Source organism: Oryctolagus cuniculus, chromosome 10 (genome assembly GCF_964237555.1).
Source record: "Oryctolagus cuniculus chromosome 10, mOryCun1.1, whole genome shotgun sequence".
NCBI lineage: Eukaryota > Metazoa > Chordata > Mammalia > Lagomorpha > Leporidae > Oryctolagus > Oryctolagus cuniculus.
In genome coordinates, this window is record NC_091441.1 from 71,883,510 (window position 1) to 71,910,800 (window position 27,291).

The 27,291-nt window shown below is 40.8% G+C and overlaps 1 long non-coding RNA gene across 4 annotated transcripts in view; it reads right to left on the minus strand.

The window, feature by feature from the left end:
* LOC138844072 (uncharacterized) overlaps window positions 1–27,291 on the minus strand; it is a 72,600-nt gene that overhangs the window by 29,601 nt on the left and 15,708 nt on the right. For 3 of the 4 annotated variants that reach the window (XR_011379470.1, XR_011379468.1, XR_011379469.1), the window contains exon 3: window positions 4,159–4,226. The exons of the other annotated variant lie outside the window; for it this stretch is intronic. This is a non-coding gene — a long non-coding RNA (uncharacterized lncRNA). The remainder of the gene's footprint in view (window positions 1–4,158; window positions 4,227–27,291) is intronic. 4 annotated transcript variants of the gene reach the window in all.

Here is a 27,291-nt window from a genome sequence, read left to right on the forward strand (position 1 = left end):
AGGCAGGGGCAAAGAAATCTTTCATCCATTGGTTCACTCCCCAAATGGTCACAGTGGCCAAAGCTGGGCTGATCCAAAGCCAAGGGTCAGGAGCTTCTTCTGGGTTTCCCACGTGGGTGCAGGGGCCCAAGGACTTGGGCCATCCTCTGCTGCTTTCCTAGGTGCATTAGCAAGGAGCTAGTTCGGAAGTGGAGCAGCCGGGAATTGAACTGGTGCCCATATAGGATGCTGGTACTACAGGCGGTGGCTTCTAATGCTATGCCACAGTGCTGGCCAAGGTTTATGATTTTTTTTGCAAAGATTATCTTTTAGTGTCATTTTAGTGACAACAGTGAGTAAAATTCAAGACATGCTTTTCTCTCTTATGACGACACACACTCTTGTGGTTTTTAAGACTTTCTAGAGGAGGGAAGAACCTCTTGATACACACCGGTTAACCAAGGTCTTAGATTGATAGGAAATAAAACATAGGCTTAATGTGATTAGTAACTGAATGCTACTGAAATAAAACTGGCCAACTTTTTATAGAATTATTTTAATAGGGTATGCTGTCACTGCTCTTTGTTTCTGTATATTTTATACATTTTCAGTAATATTATACATAGGATTTTATGTTCTTCATGTTCAGTTAACATTAAGTGTGAGTTGCTCTGCTTCTGATCCATTTTCCCACTAACGCACCTGGGAAAGCAGCAGAAGGTGGCCCAGGCTCTTGGGTTCCTGTCACTCATATGGGATACCCAGATGTAGTTTCAAGCTCCTAGCTTCCAACTGACCCAGCCCCAGCCACTGCAGACGTTTAGGGAATGAACCCGCAGATACCTTTCTCACACATGTACACACACGCATACACACATTCTCTAATCCTCCCTACTCACTCCACCACCACCTAACTCTGTCTTTCAAATAAATAAAATAAATGTTTCATTGTTCTGTGTGACTATCCTTATGCCCATACCACACTACCTTCATTCCTATAGTTTTTTGTTGTGTTTTGTATTCAGGAACTGTGAGTCTTCCAAGTTTGTTCTTTTTCAAGATTGTTCTGGCTATTCTTCATTCCTTGCATCTTAACCCAATGCATATTACACCAACCCCTCTTTACATCTTTATTTGAATTTCAAAATCAGTTTGTAACTCTTTGTAAAATACCTCGCTGAGATTTTAATAGAATATATATTGAATTTGTACATCAATTTGGGAAATGCTATTATTTAACAATATAAAGTCTTTCAATCAATGGACACTGGATGTCTTTCATTTATTTAAATCTTTAATTTCTTTCAGTAATGATTTGTAGTTTTTAGTATACATGTCTTATAATTCTTGTTAATTTTATATCTGTTTTTTGGTGTGATTTTAAAGTAATTGTTCTGTTAGTTTCATATTAACAAATGTCCATTGCTAATATATAATAATGCAACTGATTATGTAATATTGATTTTTATCCTTCAAACTTGCTGAACTCATTATTTCTAGTACTTTTCTAGTGGATTCTTCTATAAATTTAATTTTCTTATTTCTTTTTAACCATAATACCTTATTTTACTTTTATTTGACCAATTTGGCCAACTAGCACTAGAGGAGATGTTTATTATGTTTTTTTTTTTTACTTGAGACACCTGTATACATCTTAGTACATTATTTTTGAGCTGGTTTTTCTTATTTATATAATTACATTCTTCAAATATTTGGTAGAATTCACCTATGAAGCTGCCTATACCAGGATATTGGTTTTTTGGAAGATTTTTGATTTCTGATTTAGTCTGTTATTTTTTTTAACCTCCAATTTTTTATTGTGGTAAAATACATCTAACAGAAAATATACCAACTTAGCCATTGTTAAGTAGTTTACATATACTACACTGGTATTAAATACATTCTCAATGTTATACAATTATTACCACCATCCGTCTTAACACATCCATCTCATCCTTGGTTGACTCCCAACAGAAAAACGATGATAGCTTAATGCACTGCTCTAATGCTAGCAACAAATAAATTCTGCCTCCTTGAATTAGTCAAAGTTCTGCACTACATCCTTACTCAACCAAGTCTAAATTTTAGCATCTGTCACCTACAATATGTAGCTGATCCAAAACCTATCATTGTGACTTTGTTTGAAAAGAGAGTCTTTGTAGATTTTATGAAGTTAAATGAGGTCATATTGGTTTGGAGTGGTTTCTAAATGAAATGGTTGTGTCCATAGAAAGAGAGGGAGCTTTGGAGACACAGACACACAGGGAAGATGGCTATGGGAGTATGAAGGCAGAGATTAGAGTACCACAGCTGGAAGCAGAGAGCTGCCAGAGCCACCAGAAGCTATAATTCTTCCCCTGAAACTTCAGAAGGAGCGTGGTTGTGCTGATGCCCTGATTTCAAACTTCAGTCCTCTTTCCGGAATGACAATTTCTGTTGTTTGTGTCATTCAGGTTGTGATAATGTGTCAATCCCAAGAAACTAATATACAGCATGTCCCTCCAGGATAGTATCTCTGTTAGGATTCCTTGGTTGTAATCATCAAGCACACACACATACACACACACAAAGTATGGATTTTTGGGAGGATTATGTGAGACTGCTCTCGGTCTCTGAAATTAGAACATCAGTGTGCAGGGCCGGTGCTGTGGCACAGTGGGTTAATGCCTTGGCCTGAAGTGCCAGCATCCCATATGGGCGCCGGTTCTAGTCCCGGCTGCTCCACTTCCAATCCAGCTCTCTGCTATGGCCTGGGAAAGCAGTAGAAGATGGCCCAAGTCCTTGGGTCCCTACACCCACGTGGGAGACCTGGAAGAAACTCCTGGCTCCTGGCTTTGGATCCACACAGCTCCAGCCGTTGCAGCCAATTGGGGAGTGAACCATCGGGTGGAAGGCCTCTTTCTCTCTCTCTCTCTCTCTCTCTCTCTGCCTCTCCTCTCTCTGTGTAACTGACTTTTAAATAAATAAATAAAATCATAAAAAAGAACATCAGTGCTATTGGAACCTCCCCCCAACCCCCACTTTCAGGTCTTCCTCTCTTCTGTGTTGCCTTCATTCTCAGAGCAGCTTCTTCATGAAGTGAGTGCCAAAGTAAATGGAACTTTGGGCTTTTGCTATTCTCATTCCCAGTTCAGAACACATCAGAGAAAGCTCTGGTTGCCCCTGCTCTTCTGGTTGAACTGCTGAGGAGTGGTGGACAGACTCATTGGTGCACCTAGCAAGAGGCCTACAACTGCTAAACAAATACAAAGGCTGCAAGAGAGGATGGGAATTTAGAGAGAATCAGCAGCAATTGGGGCTTAAAGGGTCAGTGGAGCTGTTGGGTAACTCGTTTTAATCACTGCCAGACTGTTGTGCTAGCGTAAGAAACTAGAAACAGATGGAAAACACAATGAGAGTGATAATTCAGAAACTAATTTCCAAGGGGTGTTGCATGGGTTGAGTTGTGTCTTCCCCTCCCTGAAAATTCATGCCCAACCAAAACCTCAGAATCTGACCCTATTTAGAAGCAGGTCCTCTCCACTCTCATCAAGTGAAGAGGAGTTTTTATTGAATGGATGTGTGTTGTAATGTCATCAGTACTGCCCTCTCTCTTGTAAGAGAGGAAGTGATAGGACAGTGGAGGCAGAGGCTAAAGTGATGTAGCTGCCCACCAAGGAACGCCGAGAGTTTCCAGAAGCTACAGAAGAGGCATGGGATGGATTCTCCTTCTGAGCCCTCAAGAAGCACATCCTGCCTAATCCTTGACTTTGAACTTCTGGCCTCTGGAACCTCTGGAACCCATGAGAGAATGAGTCCCTATTGCCTTAAATCCCCAGAACTTTGTTAGAACAGCCCTAGCAAACTAAGGCAGACATTGAACTCAATACTGCCTTGTTTTAAATGATGTTGAATTGCAAAGTGAAGTCAATATAAAACACAAGAGAGCTAAAACTATTTAATAGGAAGTGTAGCTATTATGTCATTAGGGAGAAACATTCTTTGTTTTCTAAAAGACAAAATTAAAGTTCTTATTGAAGCAGAGAGATTGTCTACAATACTCATTATGATTAAATATGCCAATTTATCATTGATGATACTGATTATAAAACAAAATTACTTTAGGGGATGAGGGTGTGAAAACCTCAAGGAAATTAAATGATATGCAAAAGAGGAATGAGGGAGTTTTCCCAGACTTACTTGATTCAATCAGGATTTTCAAGGGCACTGCCTTTCATTTTCTTTAACGATGGTATTGTGGAGCTATGCTTCTCAAGGGAGAAACAGAGGAGAGCTTGTTTAGTCAACTTACTTTGAAGCTAATTTGATTTTTTGTTTTAAAACTAACCAGTTCCCAACATTTATGCTGATTTGTTTTTAGCACAGTTGTCATATCACTAAATTACTTAGAAGGAGACTTGGATTTCACATTTAGGACAAGTTCAACTAATTGGGGTTCACAGAAACTTCCCAGCTTCTGAATTTGGTTTGTTTTCTCTAGGAAAAAAAGTATAACTTTTATATTATGAAACAAGCCCTTGACAGGGCTTTGATATAAAGGCTACATTCTGTGTGATATAGGTCACTTTTGATGGTTTTACACAGAGCTGGCAATAGTACCTCTCACACACACTGCTGGGGAGGTAATGGCGGGGGCCATTTAGTATGTCCCTGGCTCACTCTCTCCCATGATGACTAATTCTATGCCAACCGATGAGGCTAAAGGAAATCCAGACAGCTGGTAAGATGTTCGTTCTGTGTGCATCTGGGAAGGTGTTCCTAAAGAGATGAGTGTCTGAATCAGTACGCTGAGTAAGGAAGATGGCCCTCATCCATGTGGGCAGGCCTCATCCAATCCTAGCACGTAAGTCGAATAGACACGTAGAGAAAGGGCAAGTTCTCTCCAGGGATACTTCAAAAAAGATCAAGACTGTGTCTCTCTCTCTCTCACTGTCCACTCTGCCTGTCAAAAAAAAAAAAAATCAAAAATAGAATCAAAAGGTAAATTTATTTTGGTGACTAAAAAAAACATAGTAATCCATGCATTGTTTATCATTTTGAAGACCTGTTGTATATATAGATTTTGAAAAATTTTGCAGTAAAATAGACTTCTTTTAATTACATTTTTCTCACATATTTATGTACATGGCGGGGAGAGATCTCCCTAGGGCTATATATATATATATATATATCTTGTATTGATTGTATTTCTTTTGAGAACCCTAATAGACCCCTACATTCACAATCTTTTATCCGACACAACTAAGAGGAAATGCTTTCTTGGGATACTTCTTTACATATGCAAGTTAGACATTCATTTACTGTCTTAGAAATGTGAATATACATGTACGTACAGCTGCTTCATCAACTTGCCATTATTACATGGAAGACAGACTTCAATGAGACCAACACCCTGCAGAGAGTGTTAACTTTTGAGCCTGTGGCCACACATTTCAGTGAAACTGTTGGGTTGGTGTTAGCCACATTCCTAGGACTTATTCTCTGAATAAACTTGGTCTGGCTATGAGTTCATGTGTTGTCTCCTCTTTGTCCTGCTTTCCTTTTCTTACCCACTGTGTGATAAATTTTATTCAAGAGGTGAGAAAGTGAACACATGGGCATGCACGCATGCACAAACACACCACACACACACACACACACACACATGTGAGCATGGGTTGCCCCTAACAGAGAGAGACCCATCGTGAGTGGGCAGTGAGCCAGAGGATTGTGCTCAAAAAAGGAGAAAGGAGTGTGGTCAAGGGAGCAGAAAATGGACACCCTAGCACCTCCTCCAGTTGTGCTCTGTGACAGAAGAGGGAGAATGGGCACCTCCCAGTGTTGGCCTCTTTGATGAGGTGCCTCTACAGGCATGAAGCCACCTGAGAGTTTTATGGTTCCTCCATAAATTCCACATGGAGCTTAGTATCCGTATTTCCATGGCACCATCTCTTAGGTCCCAGATGAAGCAGCTGCATAACCAGAAAGTGGATATTTTTATTGAACAGGAGGACAGAACTGCATTTGAGGGTGGGGGTGGGGGGACATGCTCACCAGACCTATCTAGCTATCTGCATAGGCCATATCAACATGATGTATACGGCACCTTCTTTCAAATATAGAATCTTGCTTAAGCATAAGGGAAGCTGTGGGGCTTTTGGTCTTCTGTAGGGAGGTGCTCCTCTCCTGGCTGGGATGCCGAGGAAGATCAAAAGGTAGAAGAAGGAATGTGCTACTTTGAGGGAACAAGCCCTGGTATCCAAGGGAGCAGAGCAGTGACCAAGTCCTGCTGTTCTGCAGTGCTAGCATAGCAGGGAGAGGGCATTATGAACAGGGCCCAAAACTCAGACCTCTTGGATGTGCTCATACAAGCACCTGTGATGGGGCCACCTGGGGCCTTATAGTGCTGGGCCACTGGGCTTGGAACAGACCCCGGACCACCCAATGTCTAGGACAGTCACCTTCCATGGGATCTGAAGCCCATAATCACTATCAGGCCCTGACTTAACAAACAGAGGCCCAGCTCTTGGGGTGAGATCCCATCCCGGGCTGCTTAGGCTCTGCAGGCCCTCAGGCTCTGTCCCTTCAAAGCCTCATTTTTTTCCTTTTTTCAAATTTTGGCTCTGTAGGGAGCATTTTGAAGAGTCTTGTGCTTTTTTTAGAAGTTTTTGTTTGCTTGTTTTAAGATTTACTTATTCACTTATTTCAAAGTTCGTTATACAGAAAGGAGGAGAAAGAGAGCAAGAGAGAGAAAGAGAAAGAGAGAGAGAGAGAGAGAGAGAGAGGGAATCTTCCATCTGCTGGTTCACTCTCTAAATGGCCACAGTGCCTAGGGCTAAACCAGGACAAAGCCAGGAGCCAGGAGCTTCATCCAGGTCTCCACGTGAGTGGCAGGGGCCCAAACACTTGGATCATCTTCTGCTTCCTTTCCCAGGCTGTTAGAGGGAGCTGGATTGGAAGTTGAGCAGCTGGGACACAAACTGGTGCCCATATCAGATTCTGGCATTACAGGCAGGGCTTTACACACTACACCACAATGCCAGTTCCAAGATATTTTAAATTAATCAATTGATTATCTTTGCAAGGAAGATCACTGTGGCCACAGATGCCCTCCAATTCTAAGGCAGTCAAACAGTGCACAAATGCCTAGGGCCCTATCATTTGAGGTCATGCCCTAAAATAAAGCAACAGATGCTCCGAAAGGTTCCAGCTTCCCTGGACCAGAGAAGGACCACTCTCCCCAAAAAAGATTGATAATATTCCTTCAGGTATAGGACATAACTTAGCAGAAATTTGGGGCTGGTTGTGAGTGATCCTGTGCCTGGCTGGGAGATTGCCTGCCTAGCCCAAGCAGGAGGTTAATAGGGCATGGCACACCATGCCTCCCAGGAAGGACCCTATGACCTGACTGCAGGCAGATGGTAGGAGCCCCAGGCACATTTCCCCAACCCTCACTTCCTGTTCAAAGGCCTTGTAATTGCCCATCAAGTAAACTGCTCCTGGTGTGGTGTAGACCCATAATGACCACCTGGAAAGCTACATAGGCTACGTGACCTTCAATCTGATTGGAGAAGCATAGAGGTGTCAACATCAGCTTTATCCTATAGAATTAGAGTTGCCTTGAACTAGCTATGCCCCCTCTGCCTGCGCTTTAAAAATTATGCTTCATTGATAATAAATGGACATGTTCACCAAAACTTGTCTCCACTGCTTCTTGTTGAAGAATGCTATCACCCTACCATCCTGTGCGCAGGATGAGCACACAGCTGGTGAAGTGGCACAGCAGGTTAAGCCGCAGCTTGTGACACTGGCATCCCATATTTAAGCACTGGTTTGAGTTCCAGCTGCTCTGCTTCAGATCTAGTTTCCTACTAATGCACCTGGAAAAGCAGCAGATGAGAGAGAGAGAGAGAGAGAGAGAGAGAGAGAGAGAGAATATCCCATCTGCTGGTTCACATGCCAGGCAAAATTTGGCAGCTAGAAACCCAACTCAGGTTACCCACTTGAGCAGCTGAGACCCTATCACTCAAGCTATCACCACTGCCTTCAAGAGTCTGCATCAATAGGAAGCTGGAGTCTGAAACAGAGCTGAGACCGGAACCCAGGCAATCTGATATGGGATGCAAGAGTCCCAACCAGTGTTCCAACTGTTAGGCTGAACACCTGCCTGTAAAATTTGATGTATGTATGTTTTTATTTTTGTAGTAAAATATACACAACAGAATTTACCATTTTAACAATTGTTAGTTCATGAGAGAATTCCAGAAAGTTCATGGAAATGGAATTAAAAGATAAGTTTGGTAAAAATATTTTGAAATCCATGTGAAAAAGTAGAGTTCAGAGGCATTAAGAACATTCCTATTTGTGTGCAACCATTGCTGTCAACCAGCATCACATTGTTTCCATCTTTACAAATCGTGTACCTAACACTCCATTTTCATTTATAATTACTAATAAAAATTTAAAATTTAATTTTTATTTATTTATTTTATATGCAGAGGAAGTTAGATCTTCTATCTGCTGGTTCACTTCCCAAATGCCTGCCATAAGTAGGGCTGAACCAGGTTGAAGCCAGGAGCCCAGAACCCCATCTGAGTCTCTCACATGAGTGACAGGGGCCCAAACACTTGGGCCATCATCTGCTTTCCCAGGTGCATTAGTAGGAAGCTGGATCTGAAGCAGAGCAGTTGGAACTCAAACCAGCTCTTCAGTGTGGGTTCCAGTGTTGCAAACTGCAGCTCAACCTGCTATGCCACTTCACCAGCCCCAAATTTCTGATAATTTATGCCCTATACCTGAAGGAATATTATCATTCTTTTTTTAGGGGAGTGGTTCTTCTCTGTTCCAGGAGAGCTGGAACCTTTGGGAGCATCTGTTTCTTTATTTTGGGGGATGATCTCAAATGATAGGGCCCCAGGCATTTGTGCACTGTTTGGCTGCCTTAGAATTGGAGGGCATCTATGGCCACAATGATCAAATTTTTTTCACAATCTGTAAGTCAGGTTTAGGCCAGCAGCAATTTTGCTCCTCCACCCTCATCCCAGCAGCAATGCAAGCGCGTAAACATCTGTGGCTGCCACATCTGAGGGGAGGGGTCTACAGAGACTAAGGGTCCTGTAAAATCCCACTGAGTATGGAATACTCAGCTCCTTGCAAAAAAATAAATCATTAGGTATGAAATGTCAATAGTGGCCAAGTTGAGAAACTGAACTCTAAGTGCAATGAACATAACCAGGATGAAGTCACTTGGCTCAAAGCTTTAACGTTCCCCTGATTTTTTGATTGATTACAAGGAAATTAAATTTGTCTCTCTATTCTGCTATTTACTTTTCATGCCTTAATCAGACAACTTTCCCTAAAATCTTTATTTTCTCACCAAAGTTTTTTACAGCCAAATGTGGTCATGTGCATCTAGTTTCTTAATACTGTCATTTGAATGACGCATGAAAACACAGAGGCAGTGTCTAGGAATAAGACCTGGTGACCCACGTGCTTCCTGCTGCAGTCTCCTGTGTTTTCTGTGGGAAAGTAGAAGGGAAATCCAGCTTTAGGATTTCAGATCTTCAACAGTAAATGACATTTGTACTACTTACATTTATTATGCAATATTTTCATATTATTTTTAGAATGAATAAATATAATGTATGTTTAGAAACTGAAAAACAGTTGTACAAGGGCACTGCAAAAAGTTTGTGGGTAAAATGGAATTAAGCTGGGGCTTGAGATACCTGTATCCCATATCAGCGGGCCTGAGTTTGAGTCCTGGATCCACTTCTCATCCCAGCTTTCTGCTTGCACTTTTGGAGGCAACAGGTGATGACTGAAGTACCTGGGTCCCTGCACCCATGTAGGATACCCTGGTAGAGATCCTGGCTTCAGGCTTCAGTCTGGCCCAACCCTAGTTATTGTAGGCATTTGGGGAGTAAATGGAATCGCTCTCTCTCTCCTCTCCTTCTGTGTGTATCTTTATTTTTCTGCCTTTCAAATAAAACAAAACTACCTAAATAACAATTTTGAAAAGTAAGTTAATTTTGGTGTGAAAGTCAGGGTCTCAGAAAAAAATTTCCTGAGAATCTTCAGTGCAGAGAGAACAATAGAAAACAGACCTGCTGTGCAATATTGTCCATTTATTTATCCTGGTCGATTCTCCCTTGGTATAGAACTGGCTGATGCTGAGGTTGTGATATTTAGTAAGCATGTTATTAAAATTTTTTGCAAAAATTGGCAAGCATAGATATGTGCCTACATTTTACAAGAAAATGTGTATGCACAGATAAAGTGCCAGGGACACCTTCCAATATGCACATATGTTTACCCACACAAAATCAGAACTGCCCCCAAATAGCACTGCCAGATTTAGAAAACCAAAGTTCAGTATACTCAGTTAAACTTGAATTTCAGATAAGCAAGCAAACAACATTTTTAAGCAGTTGGAAGGATCTTCAATTAGTTCATGGAAAATGTGTGTTATAACAAAACTATGCATAGATTTCAAATGCTTTTTTGAACAAAAATAAGCATTTTAATTCTATTTTCTCATGAACCTTTCTAAGTCCCCTCAGATGTTCCAGATACTGTAGCATATTTTATTCTATTTTTTCTGGCAGCCCTAACCCACAAGTCCTTCTTCCTCCTACCAGCCTTATCCAAGCACACTGGACAACCTTTCAGGTCCATGCCTGAATGTTACTACTGTTGATTTACACCTCCCAATTCTAAAGGGGAGATGAGATTTAGCCCTGTCCTAGCATGTTATCTTTGTTGAATTCCCAAAGAAACAATACAGAGAGGACAGGAATCCCAAAGATGATGCAGGGGACAAATGACTCATTTACCACCCCCGCTATACACTCAGTGATGGGCTATAAATGTGTCCATTTTATTGACAAATGCGCAATCCACCTCTGCTTCCACAGCCTTTCAGTTCCTCTGTGGTTGATGTTTGCCACTAGCCTATGGCAACCCATTAAGTTTTCTGATGATGAAAAAGTGACAGGTACTAAGTTATAGCCAGAGAAGAGTAAGAAGGTCTGGGGGTTTATTGTACAGTCAGATAATGCTATTGTATGGTGCATTCTCTATAAATAAACAAACCAGAAGATGAGATTGTAGATGCTTTTGGCATAAGGAAAAATTAAATACTTGAAGGGATAAATATATTTACTCTGATTGGACCTTACTATACATGTGCTATACATGTTGTACTCCATAGATAAGTACAATTTTTGTATGTCTGCTAAATTTTTAAGTAAAAAAGTGTTAATTTAATTAAAAGGAAAAATAAGTCATAAGGTCTCTCAAATAACAAAATGGAAAAGCAGGAAGATACAAAAGGGAGGAAGGGAGTGGATACGGATTCGGATCAACCAGAATCGATTGGTATTTATAAAGAGAGAGCAGGGTCCTGGAGGGGAACTGGATCAGCTCCAGGTGCTCACAGACCCCAACAGGAAGTGAAGTATTAATGGCCCTGATTGGATCAATATACATTGGATATATGCATCAGATTATCACATTGTACCCCATAAATGTACACAATTACAATAATGGCAAAAAGAACAAAAACATCCTAGACTTCCTTCCCTAACCCATACTGGTTAATTTACAACCAAATAATCCTTCTGTTCCCCAAGAATCACTTTCATTGAGATTTTTTTTTTTTTACTCAGCTCAGGGAATGTATCTTTGTGTTTGCCAACTAAAAAGCACTGAAAAGAATCTTGCTTTTCACATGCTTTTGATTATATTTCACCCTAAACTCCTTTTTAAAAAAAATAAACCATGTGACAGTGAAGACATAAAAGCAGGATCCTTCCGATTCTCTTATCTAGTTGTGCTGTAGAGAGAAAAACACATCTGGATCCTAATGTTCTAGTACTCTCCTAGGTCCTTATTGAATGGGCCATTAGGCATGTATCTGGCTCCTAGAGGCCTCAGGTTATGCACACAAATGAATGTTTAAAAAAGAAAAAGATATTTGAAAGGTAGAGCGACAGAGAGAACTTGTGTATAAGTTTCAATTTTGATTTTAACCCTCATAATCTTTCAGCAGGTTTTTGTCACCTGTGTAGAAGCTGTTGCTGCATTTTCTTGCTTAGATTTATTATTTTATTTAGAGAACAAATCTTCACTGTTACACTCTTCTGGTTCTTTTAATATGTATGGAAAACTATGTAAGAGAATAAGTTATACATCTGATTTGTACCTGCGATATTTAAAATGTGGCTGGCTGGAGGCGGCTCTGTGGTATAGCAGGTAAAGCCACCGCCTGCAGTGCCAGCATCCCATATGGGCATCAGTTCAAGTCCTGGCTCCTCCATTTATGATCCAGCTCTCTGCTATGGCCTGGGAAAGCAGTAGAAGATGGCCCCTGCACCCACATGGGGAGACCCAGAGGAAGCTCCTGGCTCCTGCCTTCAGATTGGTGCACCTCCGGCTGTTGCGGCCAACTGGGGAGTGAACCAGCAAATGGAAGACCTCTCTCTCTCTGCCTCTTCTCTCTCTGTGTAGCTCTGACTTTCAAATAAATAAATAAATCTTAAAAAAAAAAAAAAGTGGCTGCCATTTCCATCCATTATGAAAATTTGGGCCCAAAAGGCTTTAATGCCTATGATTATCCTCTTACTTCTTGAAAAAAGGAATAAAACAGGACCATCTTACCAGTGATAATTTGTGCTATCTTTGTTTCCAATACAAATAGTTTTAAACAGTTTTAGCTCACTGTCTACAGCCATTGTTTTGGTCTTGCATATGATGCTATGAAGCAGATCATAAAATACACTTCCCAAGTGCTATTTGTAAAATATGTGTTTGAAATATGTTTGGCCTACCCTGTGTGGGGGGCATTTCGGACTCATCACAAACTTCTAATCAAGGTTAGGTTCTCTAGGAGACAGAGCTTGATTAGAATGAGATGTGTAGCTGTTCACACCTCACTGGTGGTAGGCTGCCTGGAGGGGCTAACACATAATGGGGTTAACACATAAAGGAGTAAGCAGATCCCAGGATTATTTGATACTCATTAGATTTACCCTGCCACAAACATCTTGATGAGTATCCAGGACCTAACAAATAAAACCCCAACCTTATCCTGGTCCCTGATGTGTCACTTGGGCTGTGTTTTCAGATACTTCTGATCTCCTAATTACACAGATCTGAAAGCTGCTCAGCAGACAACTCTGGAGGCTTTGAGCTTATTATGTGGGCACTGTTCTCTCACCTGAAAAACCTGTGCCTTTTACTTTCTTCTCTGTCTGCTCAAAGCCTAACCAACTCCCATAGCCAAGAAAAGCCACCCTCTGTAGAAGCCGCATCTTCTCCCTTCCCAGCCCCATGAATTCATTCGCCTCTCCTTTCTCTGTGCTCCTTAGCCACTTAGTCCTACTCTGAATGCTACCCTAGCCTGGTCTTTGGTTCCTATGACTATGACTTCCTTGTGTCAAGGATTTTGTTTCCTCTTGTTTCCATTCTTACAGCACCTAGCATACAACAGTATCTAGTATCTAGTGAATGCTATTTTTAAATGCATGTAGGCAGTGGAGGGTGGTGTTCGCAAGCACAGCTTTAGAAATAGCAATGAAAGCAAAGAAGAAAGAGTAGAACCTCCCTGTTTCAATGAGTCCACATGCCAAAACAGTTTATACTGAGACAGGACAGGTAAACATGTTTACCACAGATCCTGTACTTGAGCTCCTTTGGAATTAGGTAAGCCACTTTGTTCTCTGAATTCTCAAGATTTCTTTCTGATTCTATGATGAACTGTATAATTTTAAAAGAAAGTTCTGTGATTTTTAATTTTAATGACACAGAACACTTCTCATTTATAGGTTGCAAACAGGAAACCAGATTTAAAAAGTGTTGTTTTGAAAACTAAAAAAAAAAAAAAAAAGAAAAAAGAAAAAGGTAACTGAGTGCCTCTGTGAGCATCAAGCAAACGTGTGCTGTGAGACTGGGTAAGGGGGCTCCTGGAAAACCCATTTTTGATGAACTAAATAGACAAAGAGATAAAAATAATCAAATGTTTTAATTTGCTAAATTGATTTGAGGATTTCAGATAAGTAACATAGTCAGTGATTAGATCAATGGGCTTTATAAGAAAAAAAAAAAGGTCCTTATATATAAAATGAAAAAAAAAAGTAGTGCTTGTTGCTGTCTCATCTGTTTCTCAAACTTATTGTTTATGAATAAATTTACTGAAATCCAACCAATCAGCATCTGAGGCTCAGCTTCCACCATCAATCATTTTAACCATCTGCTTCTTCTACATTTTCATTGGACATTAAAATCAGCTACCCTCAACCTGTTAGGAGAATGCCGGCAGGACGGAATTTTGATCTTAGTGAGGGAACAACCTGATGAAAATAAAGTCATAGTGTGTTGTGTCCTATCATGTCAGTGCCACAGAGAAAGATGGAAGGTCCTGCCATGTGATGGAACAGGACCATGTGAGTCAGAGCCCAGAGGGAGAACAGAAGACCCCAGGTGACTCTTGAGATGATGAGATGCAACAGGAGCTCTGATGTTCAGTGCATGCTGTGGATATATTTGAGAGCTACATTGGCCTTTAAATTTGTTAGGTTTCTTCATTTAGAAAACTAGCTCTAAAGATTGCATGTTGAGGAGTTTACAGTAATTCAATGTCACAGACTCCAAATTGTACATCCTTTGGAAGAGTTGCTGTATATGAATATGAATTTATCTTCATAATGTCTGTCACATAATAATATTTCAGTGAATTGTAAATGTGTTTGATATTTAAAAAGTGTTCTATCCCTTTTGGCTTTTTTTTTTTTTTTTTTTTTTTTTTTTGACAGGCAGAGTGGACAGTGAGAGAGAGAGACAGAGAGAGAAAGGTCTTCCTTTTGCCGTTGGTTCACCCTCCAATGGCCGCCGCTGCAGCCGGGCGCACCGCGCTGATCCGATGGCAGGAGCCAGGATCCAGGTGCTTTTCCTGGTCTCCCATGGGGTGCAGGGCCCAAGCACCTGGGCCATCCTCCACTGCACTCCCTGGCCATAGCAGAGAGCTGGCCTGGAAGAGGGGCAACCGGGACAGAATCCGGCGCCCCAACCGGGACTAGAACCCGGTGTGCCGGCGCCGCAAGGTGGAGGATTAGCCTATTGAGCCACGGCGCCGGCCCCCTTTTGGCTTTGTATTATCACCACAGTCTGAGTAGGAATTTTTGCTATATTAACTTGGCCTGGAAGCTGAATTCAAATATATTTTTACACGATTCTGTAATTTCCCTTTGAGCAATGTAGTATCAGAGTGTTATGTATAACTTTTGCTTGCAGCTAGCTTGAAAATTTGTAAAAGTTTGGTTGTTCATACAGTAAATAATTAATTTATGAATTCATGAAAATGAAAATGGGCTATCTAAGTGACCAGATCTGGGATGCCCCCATCAGCTTTGCAAAATTCTCCTGATAATGATAGAATAGACTTTGTTGTTTTGGGGATATAACAGGGAAGATGTCTGAAAAACTAAAATATGCACTTATTTTGTAATAGAGGTATAAAATTTTTTTATATTCTAAGTTAGAAATTCAGATGAATTAAAGTATTTCAAAATCTAAGCCTGTATGTTCTTTAAAGCACTAACCTGATTTTAGAATTTTTCTAACATAGTATAAACCTCCACCTGCTGAGACTACATGGTCCCATTCATCTCTGAGAGTGAGAGAAGTCACTGGCTGAGCCTCCCCTCCCAGGCAAGACCCTTTTGTCCTCAGGTGGAGGGTCCCCAGCCACACCTGCAACCGTGTTCATTGTTCACATGCACCATTCCTTTCACAACACAAATTTTTAAATTGAGATTGTTGGGATCCTTTTATCTTTGGATATGAATTTGCAATCTCAGTATTATTTGAGTCATAATTTTATAATATAAGTAGGATTATTTGCAAGGTGAATATTCTGTTCCACTTAACAAGTTGAAGAATTTCCAGAACTTGTCAGCACTTATTCCTATTCTGCCTCCAAAACAGACAAGAATATCAACCCAGGTGCACAGACTTCATCATGTCAATCAAATCTCATCAAAAACCATTTGCCTTGCAGGAAAAGTTTCTTAAAATTCTTGTTCAAGGAGCTTCTTTATCAGTTTATCCCCTTGGCATCCTTTCATGTTGCCATGTTTACCATAAGTGAAAAATACAATTGTAGTTTTCATAAGAATATAGCATCCAATTATGTCTTTATAAATATGTAAAACATTAATTCCAAAATATTTCATTTGAGCTCTCCTAAGAATATCTAACACATTAAAGAACCTACTCATAATCAGGCAGGAACTCTGCAAATGGGTAGCTGTTATCAATTGTATCATTTCTTGAGTTATTTTGTTTCTTATATTAAAAAATGCAACCTGTTTTCAACGTTCCCAAAAAATAAACCGAATTCTGTCAGTAGCGAGTTAAACAGTTCCTAAGAAAAGATGATATGGTCACAGACTCAAAATCTTCACCTGAGGAAGGCTTTTCCTTGGCTAAACAGTTTAATGCAACAACACAGACTGAGCGCCTCAGTTAGCCTGTTGCATGAAGGCTAATGAATAAATGACTGTACTTTAACACATATTTATATGGTACTTACAACACATTGTATAATTTCTGTTGTAGTTCTGCTTTTTATTCCCTGATATCTCTGTAATATAATATAAACTGTCCTTGAATCTGGCACTGAGTATTATAAAACTTGTTTGCTTCTATGTATTTGGTGCACCAGTCAGCAAATACTTAATGAGAGCAGATTGCAGAGTTTTTAATGAAGAAGGTGGCACCCAGCTCTTTCTCCATGTGGGGTTTTCTGCTAAACATCTACCTGACAGCCAGGAACAGGCAACATGAAGCATTAATGAGATGATTTGTTTTAGAGTAAGCTTTAAAAATTCATGTGGGAGCAGGTATTTAGTCTGGCTACAGTTAGAAGGCCTGTTAGGACACACGTATTCCATATCAGAGTGCCTGGGTTCAATTCTGGGCTCTGGCTCTTGATCGTAGTTTCCTGCTAATGCAGAGCCTGATGGAGAGCAGTGGTGGCTCAAGTAATTGAGTTCTTGCCACCCACATGAACTGACCTCCCAGCTCACACTTTGACCCTAGCCTCCCAGCCTTGCAGGCACTTGTTAGTAACCAGCAAATGGGAGATCTTTCTCTCGGTAAATAAATATCCATGTGTAATTAGATTACTTGGCCTAGTTTTTGCCACTTACTTGGTAGGAATGAATACATATAAATTGCTAATGGTACAGTAAATGAATGTCATGACATAAAAATGATTATTCCTTTTCATAATATTATTATTCATAATCACATTCATTATCCAAATGGAAAATATTTATTTGAGATCTTAAAATGCATATTGAGAGGTGATAGTATATTGAGTGAACACATAAACAATGTTTTTAGGGTTGAAATCTAATAAGGAATGTCAAATTCTTTTGTACTTGAGAATAATCAGCATCTTCTCTTCTATTATTATTTATTAAAGTAAAGATGGCAGTGATACCAAAATGTTAGTTTTTCTTCCTTGTACTACTCACAAGGTCTTTAGCCTTCACTGTCCTTATCCAACTTTCCAGACATTGCTTATCAGTTATCAGGCACCTGGCATTTTTCTCATGGCTTATATTTTAAAGTACTTTTTAAAAAAATTAAAACTCAACAATTCACCATGATACTTAGCTAGTATGGGGTGAATGGTTTACAGAAGCTTGTAGTAGACAGAATATAATTTTAGCGCACATATATTTTGCTTTGGATTTCACAACATATTTCCATGTGTACCTGGTATGCACTGAACTTATTCACGTGACTTACTTCTTCCTGTGATGGTTTCCACTGAGTTTGGGTAACTGGGAAAGAGGAGGGTGTGATTGAAAATGCTTATCATGTTCTTTGTTCTAGGCTAGAAACTGCATATGCTATTAAATATTCACAGCAACTTTGTGAAGGAGGAGGAGACAAAAGCTCAGGGAATGCACATTGTCAAATACGAGATTCTGAGTGGTCAAGTGAGGGTAGCCAGTCTGCTCTCTGTTTCAAAAGTCAGTGGTTCGGGCTGTCTCTGTGGTACAATGTGTTAATCCACCACTTGTGACAAGCTGGTTCGAGTTCCAGCTTCTCTGTGTCCAATAGGGCCCCTGGGAATGCACCAGGGAGAGCACTGAATAATGGCTGAAAGGCCTCTCTCTGTTTCTCTCTCTCCCTCTCCCACTTTCTCCCCCTGACCTGTCTCTCTCTCTCTCCCCCTTCCGAATAAATAAATAAATAAATAAATCCTTCCTTAAAAGTCAGTGGTCTTTCCAATGCAGTCAACTGGAGCAACTTTGATTAACGTAAGGATTATCCTGTCCACCCTCTTTTATTGCCTGTTCACTCCAGAAGACATTCCATTCCATTGAACTTGCTTTGTATCTTGTAATGTTATCTGTGAGGGAATTAAATATATTCTGTGCTTTTGAGACCAGAGAAAACATTTGAGGATTTATTAAGAAATAACCAGAAAATGGACAATGATCAGCAAGTTGGTAAAATAAAAAAGTCCCAGGTCTTATTCCAACAGAGACACTGAATTAACAGCTCTAAGCCTGTTCAAACATTACAGAAACAGGTTGAAAAGCCACAGTAGGCCGGGGCCGAGGCTCACTAGGTTAATCCTCCGCCTAGTGGGGCCGGCACACCGGGTTCTAGTCCCGGTTGGGGCGCCGGATTCTGTCCCGGTTGCCCCTCTTCCTATCCAGCTCTCTGCTGTGGCCCAGGAGTGCAGTGTAGGGTGGCCCAAGTGCCTGGGCCCTGCACCCACATGGGAGACCAGGAGAAGCACCTGGCTCCTGGCTTCGGATCAGCGTGGTGTGCCGGCCGCAGCGCACTGGCCGCAGCAGCCATTGGAGGGTGAACCAACGGTAAAGGAAGACCTTTCTGTCTGTCTGTCTCTCTCTCTCACTGTCCACTCTGCCTGTCAAAAGAAAAGCCACAGTAACCCAAAGCCATGATAAAATGGATAAGAAAACCCTTCCATTTCAACCATGATGGTTCCTCCTCCAAACTGATACAAACACAGCAAAACTGGAAAAGCTCATGGCTTCTCCTGAAAGGAAAGAAAGCAGTGGAACATATGTCTACTAGGCTGAATTTTCAGGGAGCTGCTCAAGGGACTGTCTTTCCTCTCCTCTGCCTTGGAGCTGTGATGGGGAATCAGAGAGCTCTGGGTGTCTGGAGGATGAGGAAAACAAAAAGGAGCTCAGTGGCTTGGTGCAGAACAAAAAGAGCCTTACACTTCAGACCATCTGTCACATTGTGGTGCAGAGTGGGGAACATTCCCAGCTCCTGGCTACTGCCTTAAGAGAGAAAAGAACAAGCGCACAGTATCTGTGCAGAGAGGCTTCCCTCTCACCTGACTCTGAGACTGGGAGACTTGTTATTAAAGCCCTCTAACCCCTAACCATAATGTGTTAATTTTCTAGAGAGTCAGTAACAAATATAAATAAAAGAAATATGTTGTCCCACAGCTCTGATGCTAGCACTTCAAATGTCAGCATGGTTGGTTCTTTCTGTGTGCTCTCACAAGAAATTTGCCCTATGTTCCCTCCAAGGTTCTAGTGGCTCCAGGCATTTCCTGGCTTGTGGGTGGTTATCCCCTACTTCTTCACATTGTTGGCCCTTCATATGTGTCTGTCAAAACCTCATTGTTACCACTAGTGAATGACTGCTCCTCAAATAATTAAAAATAAAATTATTATATGACCAATCCAGCAGTCCACTGTGTATGAAGGTACTTCAAACAATTCACAGAAAATGAAATTAAAGGATAAGTCTATTTTGGTGTGAAAAGAGGTTTCAATAAGTTCATGAAAAATGAATATTATGAAAAAACTATGCATAAACATTAGCATTTTTTACACAAATATAAACATTTCATTTAATTTCATTTTTTTACAAAATATTTGAAGTACTCTTGTATATCCCAAAGGCTTAAAAACAAGACCTCAAGAGGATATTTGAATGTTCATATTTATTGTAGCATTATTCACAATTGCCAAGAAATGGAAGCAATCTAAACGTTAATCAGTGGACAAATGGAGCTGATTCAGGCTGAAGCCAGGAGCATGGAACTCCATTAGGGTCTCCTACATGAGCAGCAGGGGCCCAAGCAATTGGGTCATCTATTTTCCCAAGTGCATCAGCAGGGAGCTAGATCATAAGTCCTGGAGCAGCCAGGACTTGAACCAGAGCTCATATAGGAGCCTGCCATCACAGGTGGCAGCTTAACATGCTGCAACACAACACAAGGCCGTTATTTGGAAAAATTACCTATGCAGATAATCAAGTTAAGGGAAGGTCATGAGGGTGGGCCCTAATTCAATATGATTGTGTCCTTATAAAGAGGGGAAATATGAAGACCAGGCATTTGGCACAGCCACTAAGTTGCCACTTGAGATCTATCCCATTTTGGAGTGCCTAGTTGAAGTCCCAGCTCCTCCATTTCTTTTCTAAGATTTATTTATTTATTTGAAAGGAAGAGTTACAGACAGGAAGAGGTAGAGAAAAGAGAGAGAGAGAGAGAGAGAGAGAGAGAGAATCTTTCATCCAGTGGTTCACTCCCCAGATGGCTACATTGGCTGCAGCTGGATTTGAATCCAGGAGCCAGGAGTTTCTTCTGGATCTCCCACATGGGTGCAGGGACCCAAGGACTTGAGCCATCTTCTACTGCAGTCCCGGGCTATAACAGAGAGCTGGATTGGAAGTGAACAGCCAGGACTCGAACCGGTGCCCATATGGGATGCCTGCATTGCAGGCCAGGGCTTTAAGCCGCTACACCTCAGTGCCACCTCCCTCTGCTCCTCCACTTCTGATCTAGCTTTCTGCCACATGGGAGGCAGTAGGTGATCACCCAAGTAGTTGGATCCCTGACACTCATGTGGGAGATCCAGGTGATGGAGGTTCAAACTCCTGGCTTTGGTTTGGCCCAGCCCTGGCTGTTGTAGACATTTGGGAAGCAAACCAGTAGATGGAAGATCTCTCTGTCTGCTTTTTAAATAAAAATAAGTGCAAGAAAAATTTCTAAAAGACAGCAAGTTTGGATTCAGACAGACACATATGAAGGAATGACGACGTGAAGAGGCAGGGGGAACCACCCACAAGACAAGGAATACCTGGAGCCATTCCTTGAAGGGAGCATGGGACAAGTTCTCTCCGAGAGCTCACAGAAGGAAGCAACTGTGCTGACACTTGAAGTTCTAGCATCCAGAGCTGTGTGACAACACATTTCTGGTATTTTAGCCACTGAGTTTATAGCCCTTTGTTATTGACTCTCTGGAAAATTAACACAGTTTGGGTAGAAGCTACAGGGCTTTAATACATTACACCATCTTCTTTCAACACCTGAGTTTGCAGCCATAAAGCCTAGAAAGACTACTGATAACTATTGAGATAAATAGTGCAAGAATTACACATGCTAATCTTTAACTGAATTTTCAAGCCCTCCTGACTGGGTCTTTGTAATATATTCTCTTATAGATTATGTTTATATGACTTTTTTTAAAAAAAGATTTTCCTACCATTTTTTCAATGGATATAAAACAAGCTTTCCTTCCAGGAACTGGGCTATTCATACCCAAAGGTTTTAGAGTGATTTTAGAAATTAGAGTATCTAGAGTGAATTGAATCACCACTTCTTCTGATGGGTGTGAGAAAGCTTGCCATTTGCACAGAAAAATGGTTTCTTAAATCAGAAGTAAAGCAGTTTGTGTGGTTTCCAGTCTAGAGCAGAATTTCAGATAACAGCATAAATTTCAAGTTAAAAACCAGTAGGGTTTTGAGGAGTCTCCAAAGAAACATTATAGTAACACTGATCTGAGTAGGTAAGGGAGCTCTGCTCTTGCCTGTAATGATTTAATTTCATAAGCCATCCCCTAAGGAACGTGACTGCAAAATTGTTTATAATTATGATAGTTTAAACAATTTCACTTTACAAACTTAGTTATTTTCTAACAAGGTTCCACATCATTGCCAAAGTCCCAGTGCCAAACAATTGCACTGAGAGACTTGTTGGATTTACGGGCAGAGCTGCTTTGTAAGGGCCTCTCTTTGGTGGTGAAGATGCTTGTTTGGGAATGAACAAGTTCATTATTATCACACTGCTGTAACTAAAATGTTCATGTAACTCACTCTAATATCAACAGTAATTCAGACAACAAAGCCCTGGTAGGCAGCTTCATTATTCGGTCGTCTTTCATATAAACGTGAGAATTAAGAACTGCTATTGCTGTCATTCTGTCTGCTACTCATTGCCATTAGAAACTCATATACCAGAATAATTGGATTCTCACTGAATACAGCACATTCGCCTGAACATGGTGGCAGGGAAAACAAACCCACACAGGAGAGAGTGCAGCTTTGATGAACCTGACGATATCTCCACACTCACAACTTAGACCTTATCACACTCAGACACGTGGGCTATTGTTCAAGAGTTTACTTTTCAATTCCTTTGGAATCCTAGAAAATAAAATTTAAAAATCAAGATGGTACACCTCAAGAATTTCTCTGTATATTGTGTGTGTCCTCTCAAAGGCAAAATATGAGCATTTTTTTAGTAGAAACCATTTTAGCAGACAAAAAAAAAAAAACAACAACTTTGTAAAGAGAAAAACTTTCAGATATCTTCAAAATACACATGTATTAAGATCTCTGAGGTGCTTCCTGAAACTGCCAAGATTATTATTTTTTATTTACTTTATTTCTTTGAAAGGCAGGCAGACAGTGAATCACTGCTGTTTCACTCCCCAAATGCTCACAATTGCTGGGGCTGGGCAAACTGAAGCCAGCAGTTGGAAGTAAACCCAGGTCTCCCACATAGGTATCAGGAACCCAACTACGTGAGCCATCAGTGCTGCCTCCCAGGGTACACATGAGCTGGAAGCTGCAATGGGGAGCAGAGCCGAGCCTTGAACTTTGATATGGGATGCTGCCATCCTAAGCGGCATCTTAACTGCTGTGCAAATTGCCTTTTCCCTCGAGATTATTTCTGAATTGGCTTTAAGCAAATCACTAAATAACAAAAGGAAAAAAAGGTTTTTTTCTCCAGAGAAAGATAAGGATCTTTTTATGAGAACAATCTTCTTTCTTACTGTATTATATTATATTATATTATATTATATTATATTATATATTATCAATAAAAAAGTGCCCATACCTGCTGGTTGGTGGTTAAAAATATAGACTAAGAGAAAGTTAAAATATCTAAAAGCATTAAATATGTGTGATATTACTTTTTAAAATATTTATTTTTATGTGTGTGAGAGAGAGTACCTATTGAATGGTTTTCCCCTAAAAAACAGTGGGGGCTGGCCAGGTCAAAACCAAGAGCAGGAAACTCAATCTATGTCTCCTACATGTGCGGCAGGAAACCAATTACTTGAGCCATCACCTGCTACCTTCCATGGTCAGCGTTAGTAAGAAGCTAGAATGGTGAGCAGAGCCAGGACTCAAGCCCAGACACTCCAATGTGGGACTCAGGCATCCCAACTACCGGCTTAACTGCTAATCCCACACTTGTCCTACACTCGTGAGATTCTTGGGTAAATGCTTTGATGTTTAGAGGATGAAGACAGTATACAAAGCATGTGTTTATCAAAACATCTTCACCAATTCCCTATTGCTGAGGTGGGAATAAAAAATCCTCTTTACAGCTTTGCTTATCAAGTACAGCATGTGGTATACTTTTTTTCAATATAGAGTTTAAGCTTTTAAAATCCTATCCCTCACCTTGAAGATTCTTACCTCAGTAATTCTGTGGTAAGGCCATGGAATGAGGGTTTTGATTTAATTAAATATCGGGTCTGTAGAGAATTGTGTTGTGCATAGAGTTTGAGAATTATCTACCTGCCTAGCAGTCAGTGGATGAAGACTCTTCACTCTGGCCTTAGGTCTGCTTCTTCCCCACCGTGGACCTCAGCCATTCTGAGTATTCATTTCTTTTTGCATAAAATATACATAAATGAGGCCAGTGCTGTGGCATAGAGGGTAAAGCCGCTGCCTACAGTGCCAGCATCCCATATGGGTGCTGGTTCAAGTCCCAGCTGCTCCACTTCCGATCCAACTCTCTGCTATGGCCTGGGAAAAGTGTGGAAGATGGCCCAAGTCCTTGGGCCCCTGCACCCAGAAGAAGCTCTTGGCTCCTGGCTTCAGATCGGCACAGATCTGGCCCTTGCAGCCAGTTGGGGAGTGAACCAGTAGATGGAAGACCTCTCTCTCTCTTCTTTCTCTCTCTCTCTCTCTGTGTCTCTCCTCTCTCTCTTCAGCTCCAGTCATTGCAGCCAATTGGGGAGTGAACCATCGGAAGGGAAATCTCTCTCTCTCTGTCTCTCCTCTCACTGTCTGTAACTCAGACTTTCAAATAAATAAATAAATAAATCCTTAAAAATGCATAAAGCAAAACTGATAGAACAAAAAGAAAAAAAATAAATCCCACTTATAGTTTGAGAGTACAATATTCTTTCTCAGTAATTAATAGAAAGTGTACCAAAAAAAAAATCAGTAAAAGATGAAGACTAGACTACACTTTTAACTAATTTGACCTCCTTGATTTTCTTTTTCTTTTTTTTTTTTTTTTTACAGTCAGAGTGGACAGTGAGAGAGAGACAGAGAGAAAGGTCTTCCTTTGCCATTGGTTCACCCTCCAATGGCTGCTGCGGCCGGTGCACCGTGCTGATCCGAAGCCAGGAGCCAGGTGCCTCTCCTGGTCTCCCATGTGGGTGCAGGGCCCAAGCACTTGGGCCATCCTCCACTGTACTCCCGGGCCACAGCAGAGAGCTGACCTGGAAGAGGGGCAACCGGGACAGAATCCAGTGCCCCGACCGGGACTAGAACCCAGTGTGCCGGCGCCGCAAAGCGGAGGATTAGCCTAGTGAGCCCCTCCTTGACTTTCATTGCAGAATGCTCTACACCCAAATAGCAGGACATGCATCTTCGCAAAACACTCTCCAAGATAAATATTTGTAGGGCTATAAAGCAAACCTCAACACTTTTAAAAATGTTGAATAGCTGCAATGGGTGAGGAATCCATTTCTGTCCTATTTAGGCTATGCTTCCATTTGTTATCATTTTTACAGCAGCTGACTCTGTGTGTTAGCTAACAAAATGGGTATTTTTGCTTGTCTTTTAAAAGGAGAAACTGAAGCTTTGTGATTTATTCAGTCATATAACTAATAAGGATTGGAGTTAAGTTTCTACACTGAGTGATATAATTTCACTTACATTATGTGGACTCTCACATCAGCCATCAAGTATTGGCATCTAGCTGGTGAATCTCAAAGGAGTGCATGACTGCTCTTGACTAAAGAATGACTATTCTCCTACTGGAAAGTTTTTCTACTTCATGTCATTTGGAGAGAACAGACACTGGAACAAGAAAGGAGGGGACACTCTTTGGTATAGACTTAGTGCTGTGCTATATATTGTAGGTTTCCAAAAAAAGTGATAAAAGGGAAATAAAATATCATTAATTATGATTTTTCTTGTATTAAGACTCTATTATTTAAGATATAGGTACGGGCAAAGACTTCTTGGAAAAGACCCTGGAAGCACAGGCAGTCTAAGCAAAAATTAACATTTGGGATTGCATCCAATTGAGAAGTTTCTGTACTGCAAAAGAAACAGTCAGGAAAGTGAAGAGGCAACCAATAGAATGGGAAAAATATTTGCAAACTATGCAACTGATAAAGGGTTGATAACCAGAATCTACAAAGAAATCAAGAAACTCCAGAACATCAAAACAAACAACCCACTTAAGAGATGGGCCAAGGGCCTCAATAGACATTTTTCAAAAGAGGAAATCCAAATGGCCAACAGACACATGAAAAAATGTTCAAGATCACTAGCAATCAGGCAAATTCAAATCAAAACCACAGTGAGGTTTCACCTCACCCTGGTTAGAATGGCTCACATTCAGAAATCTACCAACAACAGATGCTGGCGAGGATGTGGGGAAAAAGGGACACTAACCCACTGTTGGTGGGAATTCAAACTGGTGAAGCCACTATGGAAGTCAGTCTGGAGATTCCTCAGAAACCTGAAGATAACCCTACCATTCAACCCAGCCATCCCACTCCTTGGAATTTACCCAAAGGAAATTCAATTGGCAAACAAAAAAGCTGTCTGCACATTAATGTTTATTGCAGCTCATTTCACAATAGCTAAGACCTGGAACCAACCCAAATGCCCATCATCAGTAGACTGGATAAAGAAATTATGGGATATGTACTCTATAGAATACTATACAGCAGTCAAAAACAATGAAATCCAGTCATTTGCAACAAGATGGAGGAATCTGGAAAACATCATGCTGAGTGAATTAAGCCAGTCCCAAAGGGACAAATATATGTTCTCCCTGATCGGCGACAACTAACTGAGCACCAAATGGGAAACCTGTTGAAGTGAAATGGACACTATGAGAAACAGTGCTTGATCAGCCCTTGTCCTGACTGTTGGTGTACAATGTAATACTTTATCCATTTTAGTATTTTTTGTTCTAAATACTATTGGTTGAACTCTGTAATTAACACACAATTATTCTTAGGTGTTTAAATTTAACTGAAAAGTGATCCCTGTTAAATATAAGATTGGGAATAAGAGAGGGAGGAGATGTACAATTTGGGACATGTTCAATCAGACTTGCCCCAAATGGTGGAGTTAGAAATGTGCCAGGGGAGTCCAATACAATCCCATCAAGGTGGCATGTACCAATGCCATCTCACTAGTCCAAGTGATCAATTTCTGTTCATGATTGATCACACTGATAGGTCTAAGAGTCAAAGGGATCACACAAACAAGACTAGTGTCTGCTAATACTAACTGATAGAATCAAAAAGGGAGAGAACGATCCAACATGGGAAGCAGGATACACAGCAGACTCATAGAATGGCAGATGTCCTAAATAGCACTCTGGCCTCAGAATCAGCCCTTAAGGCATTCGGATCTGGATGAAGAGCCCTTGAGAGTATTTTAGGCATGGAAAGCCAAGACACTCTGGGAAAAAAATAAAAGACCTAAATGAAAGATCTCTGTGAGTGAGATCCCAGTGGAGAGAACAGGGCCATCAAAGAAGGAGGTATCTTTCTCTGAAGGGAGGAGTGAACTTCCACTTTGACTCTGACCCTGTCTGAATGAGATTGAAATTGGCAAACTCAAAAGGCTTCCATAGCCTTGGCAACTCATGACTAGAGCTGAGGGTGATTACTGATACCATAAACAAGAGTGTCAAATTGTTAACAACAGGAGTCACTGTGTACTTACTCCTTATGTGCGATCTGTCCTTAATGAGTTGTCCAATGT